This window comes from Chinchilla lanigera, unplaced genomic scaffold, assembly GCF_000276665.1.
Source record: "Chinchilla lanigera isolate Chin_1 unplaced genomic scaffold, ChiLan1.0 scaffold00101, whole genome shotgun sequence".
NCBI classification, from domain to species: Eukaryota; Metazoa; Chordata; class Mammalia; order Rodentia; family Chinchillidae; genus Chinchilla; species Chinchilla lanigera.
Window position 1 is genome coordinate 100,052 of NW_004955502.1, and position 6,600 is coordinate 106,651.

Genomic DNA, 6,600 nt, shown 5'->3' on the forward strand with positions numbered 1-6,600 from the left:
TAAATGAAGTAAAGAAACAACTCCATCAGGCCATAGCAGAAATGAGTTCAGAAATGTCTTAGGTAAAAAATGAAATGACAACAATGATTGCTCAGCACATCTAAAGAAGACATATATAAAAAAAATAGACGAGCATAGAAAAATGATGCAGGGCTGGGGATATAGCTCAGTGGCATAAGTGCTTGTCTGGCAAGCCTGAGGTCATAAGTTCAATTCCCAGTACGAAAAGAAAAAGAAAAAAAGAAAAATGATACAAATGTTAAATGAACAATATAGGAAAGAACTAGAATGCATGAAACAGCTTCAAAGAGATATCCAGAAAATCAAAACTTCCAGCAAAAGCTGGAAAAACTGCTTTACTGAAGCCAAAGATAGACTTTCAGATCTTGGAAGACAGCATTGCAGCTAAAGATCATGAAAGGAAAGATCTCATAAAAATAACAAAGAACCAGGAAATATCAATTCAACAGTGCAAAACGATGCAAAGAGAAGCAACGTAAGACTAATAGGTGTCAATGAAAATGCAGGAGTCAACACAAATGACACAAAAATAATATCTGCAGAAGTAATAGCAGAAAATTTCCCAAGCATGAAGAATGAATCTGACATACAGTAAGTAAGGCATATAGAACTCCAACTGGCCACAACCAAAATAAAACTATACCCAGACATATAATAATCAAGATCCTAGATAATATACAAAAGGACAATATTAAAAGCTGTTAGAGAAAAGAAAGAGATCACCTACAAAAGAAAGCCCATCAGAATCATGGCAGATTTCTCAATATAAAGCATCAAATCAAGAAGTTTGGAGTGAACTATTCTAAGTCTTAAAACAAAACAACTTCAAACCCAGATTGATATATTCTGCAAAACTATCCTTCAAATTTAATGGAGAAATAAAATCAGATTATTAGGTTCTTTTATTGAGTTGTTTGAACTCCTTATATATTCTGGGTACTAATCCCTTGTGCAATGAAAACTTTAAGAGGATTTCCTCCCTTTCTATAGTTGTCTCTCTGTTCTGTCAATTATTTCTTTTGCTGTACAATAAATGATGCATTAAATCTTGAGGAAAAAAAAATAAAATATAAAGACCTGAGTCATTAGTAAAACCAAAAATTAAACTCCTTGGTCATTTTATTAAAGGAAAAACACTAAAAGGTGATTAGGTATGAGAATGTGACATGATTACAGATGAAGCAGAGAAAAAGTGAGTAAAGAATAAATGACGTAGGTCTGTTGCAGAAAAGATTTGAAAAGTCATGTTTTTCTTGCAAACTATTTATTCAAATTGACTCAAAATGGGAAAACATTTTTAATTATTACATTAGCACCCAGAAAGGTAATCAAATATCTACCATCTTAAAAGTCACTACAAAGACACCTATTTATAGGTATTCTATTTTATCTATTATAAACAATGTTATGTACATTATTCCAAAACACAGAAAATGATGGATAATTCTCAATTCATTTTATTATTCACTTTACTGACATAAAATTAATATAAGAAAGCTATAGGCTAATCTACTAAATTACTTTAGAGGGCAGGAAGCTAAATATTAGCAAATACATTTGAATGATATACCAAAATAATATACATTTGGGAAACTGTTCTATAGGGTGATTCAATACCAGGATCTTTATCAAGATAATTCAAAGTAAAAAGTAAAGAGAAATATTGGAAGATTGTATCAGTCAATGTGGAAGTGTCATTTGGTAGATACAAGAAAGACATTTCATTAAATTTGTCTAGCAGACTTCCTTTATTGTTTATAAGGAAAACAAAAACTAAAGCCGGAAATAAAATGTTAAAATGTAACCAGGTATGGCGGCACTTACTATAATCCTCATACTCTGGGAGGCTGAGGCAGGAGGAGGATCTAGTTAGAGCCCAACTAGAGCAATCTAGTGACTTATTGGAAGATTCTGTCACAAAATAAAAAATAAAATAAAAGGGTTGGAGATATAGTTCAGTGAGAAGATGCTGGGTTCAATCCTCAGTGCGGGTGGAAAAAATCTAGTTTAATAAAGTCTAGCTTAAAACAACACGCATGTGCTATTCCTAATCATAAAACACTAAAATATCTTCAATTAAAATTAGAACTACTTTTCTGTGGTGCAGCTGGAGGAGAAACTCTTAAGACAAAGAAAAGTGATGGATGAATCAGGAATGGATGCTGTTAACTGTATGACATTTGATACAGCTTGGAATTTGAAAATCAAAGTGATAAGACTTTTCAAGTCTCAAAACACAATGTTACCTTCCTTACCTAAACAGACTCAAAGAAACCCCATGAGGAAATTTGTTCATATATCTGAAAGTGTTCAAACAGATTCATCAAGTGACTCATCTATAGAACCAAGACCACTGACTTTGAAAGCCATTTTTGAAAGATTCAAGAAAAACAAGAAACATAAATAGAGGAAATACAAGCCAAAATTAATGCAAAGAGGAAGACCAGAAGGAAGGAGAAACCCTGGGAGGTCACAAATAGCAAAAAAAAAAAAAAAATCAAAGACAAAGGACTGAGGTTCCCAATTTTACAATCTGAGGATGGAAGGAAACCATTACCTTGGAGGAACATTTTAAGTTTTCAGCAAGCTGTTGCAAGAAGATTTTTTTAACTACATTGAAAAACTGAAGCATGAACACCACCTCAAGGAGTCATTGAAGCAAACAAATGTTGGTGAACATTGAGAAAAAGAAGATCTTGATTGCCGTAGATACAAATACTTGGTGATGGCGGCTCCATTTCTCCTATTGAAGAGTCAGAAGTGAAGATGAGAAAACACATCTTGAATGTGATGGATGTGATATCAAGTTGGTAGCAGGAGGGGAGTTGTTCTCAATTTCCAAACAAGAGGAATGTGTATTTACAGCAAGAGAATAATAAAGAAGCTGCTTTGTCTACAAAGAGTGTTTCTAAGGCCAGAAATACTCAGAGAGGCCAGAAAAGATCTGAAAAGGAGATAAACATGTGAATGTCAAAGAAGACCAACAATATACAGGAAGTGATTTTTTTTGGATAGAAACAAATGACTGAAGATGATTAATGTGGAGATACCTGTTGATGAAGAAGGTCTTAAACCAAGAACTAATGAGAAAAATTAAAAACTGAACAAGTTTGTAGAAGAAACTATTTTTTTTCTTTTTTTAAAATTTATTTTAAAAATAAAAGAAGGAAAACATAAAGAAATACAAAAACATTTCAAATATTCCCACCGGGGAACAGCTGGGATACTGCATCCTGGGTATATAAGTCCTGCTGTTCATCATCACTGCTCGTTCCTCTCACTTAGAGCTTACAGGTGTAATGGAACACTGAAAGAAAATGTTACAGTCACTGACATCCAACCAGCTTCATTAGATTCTTTGGAACACCCTATCTTAACCCCAACATGAGGCCCTTGGGTTGAACACCAGCAGCTCAAAAATAACTTCCTAATATACCTGGAAACATTTTACTATTTCAACTGCAGTTTTCCTTATCATCACCTTTGTATAGCTGACTGCTCTAGAATATGCGTTGCATTGTACACTGGCACCTACGTGTGTTTTGTCTTAACTTGTGGACTAAAACTTAATGAACAGGTATAAAAAATAAAGCCTCTTTTGCAACCCAGAACTCATTGTTTGGTATGAGTTTTGACACGCATAAGAAGGAATATTACTGCTAGGTGCAGCGGTACAAGGCTGTCTGTAACCCTGGGACTCTGAGGCTGAGGCAAGAGGAATTAAGCTTGAACTATATAGTGAGACTCTAACTCAGAAAGCAAAAAATTATGATAACCTAATACAAATTAACGTGATGGTATTAATGAGTAAGTTTTAACCTGAGACTGAAGTTAATATGAAGCACAGGATATGAGCAAACTACATAGAGATTTGGTTTCCCAGTTTTTATGTTGTGGCACACAAAGATATCTTTTCTTTCTTTTCTTAAAGGCTTCTGTTTGAACATGGGGTTGGAGTTGAACATATGTCTTACTGTGTTGGACCATGTTTGTTTAAATGTAGTAAGTAATAACATCAGATTAAAATTCCCACAGGTTTTAATAAAAAAAATAAAAACTGGAGCTTGACAAGAATGTCCACTGTCACTAATATTTGCCATTTTTGGGGAGGGTTCAAGCAAATGCAATGAGAAAAAAATTAATACTAACACTGAAAAAGAAGATACAACTCTATTTCTCTCTGTCTCTGTCTCTGTCTCTGTCTCTCTCTCTCTCTCTCTCTCTCTCTCTCTCTCTCTCTCTATATATATATATATATATATATACTAGCATCTCAGTACTGGGTCCTGGCACTGAGCTACCAGCCCTTTGTTTTTTTTATTACACAATACCCATCTTGATGGTATAATTGTAATGAGAATATTTGTGTATGGCCAGTTACAAGACAAAAACCAAACATCAGCAACCTCTCTTCTTAACAGCACATCCAGATGTGAATATAAAGTGGCTTTCTGGGATTTGCTGAGTGACATCAATTTCCCCTCAGATGAAAATTCAGACGCGGTTGTTCTTGGGTCATAAGACATTGGTGTTCTTTGGTACTAGAGTTTCTATGTTTATATGACAAGCAGGTGTACCCACATTAACCTTCCCTCTGCACCCTCATTTGGGAGCAAGCCAGGCAGAAAGTCAAGTCACAGAGAAGCTGAACTTCTCCCTCGTTTTGCCCCCGGAGCTGTGAGGGAAGAGGGTGAGCGGGGAACACCTGTGTTGCTGACATGCTGGATCTGCTTCTGCAGGTCTGCACCCGGCTGTGCTGCGCTCCAGGCTGCCTCTCCCGTGCAGCAGCTCCCATGGGTGCTCCGGGACCGGCTTCTGGCTGTCTCCTTCCCGCAGCTCGCTTGGTCCTGGTCTGAGGCATCCCCACTCCAGCTGGTTCTTCGCTCCCTCCTCACGTTCAGCAATCTACCGACCTCTGCTTTCCCCAGTATTAAGGTGCATTCATCTCCCCACGCGGTCCCAGGGATGGATTGCAGAGGTGCGCTGCCGCTGTTACATCCCAGCCCTCTGGATTTTCATATTAATACAGGGTCTTATTAAGTTGCCGGGGCTGGCTTTGAACTCGCATTCTCCTGCCTCAGCCTCTGAAGTAGGCGTGATTACAGGTGTGCACTGCCATGCCCCACAGGTTGCTACCTCTCAAAGCAACTTTTTTAGTCACGATTTAAGAAAACACTGCAGTGTCTGGGTCTCAGACGTGAGCTCGTGCACAATGTCCCTCCCCTCACACCTCAGGAACATGGTTTAGCTCTCCAAATCATGCTCCTTAATTTCTCTCCTGACTGGGGAACAAGGTGAGATGAAACCTCTGACAGTTCAGAGGCCAGGTGTGCAGCACCCCCCAGGGCTCCTCAACCACAAACCTCTCTTTCAGCCTCCGGTTACACCTCAAAACCCACCTGGAAACAGAAACAAGAAATGTCTCCATTCACAACTGTGACCCCAAAATACCTTAAAAATACTTTAGATAGGGGCTGGAGATATAGTACAGTGGCATAAGCACCTGCCTGGCAAGCGCAAGGTCGTGAGTTAGATCTCCAGTACCACAAAAAAAAAAAAAAAAAAAAACTTTAGATAAATTTGATGAAGGCAACCCACTTTCCAGGTCCCCTCCTGTCCCTCTCAGGCCTGAGCTGTTTTTCCCCAATAAAAGTTCCTACTCCTAACCTCTGTAAAAAAAAAAAAAAAAAAAAAAAAATTGATGAGCAAAGTCCAAGACATCTATGTAAAAAACTTTATGATGATAAAGTTACATGTGAATGGTTTAGAAACAGTATCATATTCTTGGCTGAGAAAAATGTCATCCAATATCTTGCTTCAAATATAATATGTAAATAATATAATTTCATAAAACCTGGAAGCCTTGAAGCCTGATACAGTGTAACATGCACACTGATAACCCATCAATAAATAGACAAAACTTTAAGAATCCCACAGGAGGGCCACCTGTGCCATTATCAAAGTAGCACCAGCATAGGAATATTCAATTACATTATAAGGGTAAAAAGAAAATCCAGCAGAAGATTCCAACATATGTGCATATTCAGTTAATGACAAATTTGCTATTCTATTGTGAGAGGTTTTATGTAATAAATAGAGCTAGCACAACTTATTCTCCAACTGATAGAAATAAAGTTGGACCTCTCTTACATCATGTACTAAAATAATATCCAAAATTATTAAAGACAAACACAAAATAAAAATCAGCAATTTTATCAGAACCAAATCTTGGAGGTAGCACGTACACTATAGAGATGAGGGAAAGATTCTTAGCCAAAATACAAAATTCTACATAAGAAAACTGTTAGATAATTTAAAAAAAAAAAAACTTTGAATTGCAGAGGATATCCCATTTCTGTGGTTAGTGACAGACAAAAGATTAATGATTAATGTGATGTGACAAACAAAACATTAATATTAGAAGCAAAGAACTCTAGAGAATCAGCAAGATAAATGAAGAAAATACAAGATATACACAGACATTTCACTGAGGGGCCCACAGGTGGCTGACAAATACAGGCGCTCAGACTCCCTTGTAGTCAGAGAGATGAAACTGAAGCGGTATCTAGACAAATTACC

General features: G+C 36.8%; 1 pseudogene; it reads left to right on the top strand.

The window, feature by feature from the left end:
• The first annotated feature begins 2,161 nt into the window (after positions 1–2,161).
• Positions 2,162–2,988, top strand: LOC102011021 (annotated as a pseudogene).
• Positions 2,989–6,600: the final 3,612 nt, after the last annotated feature.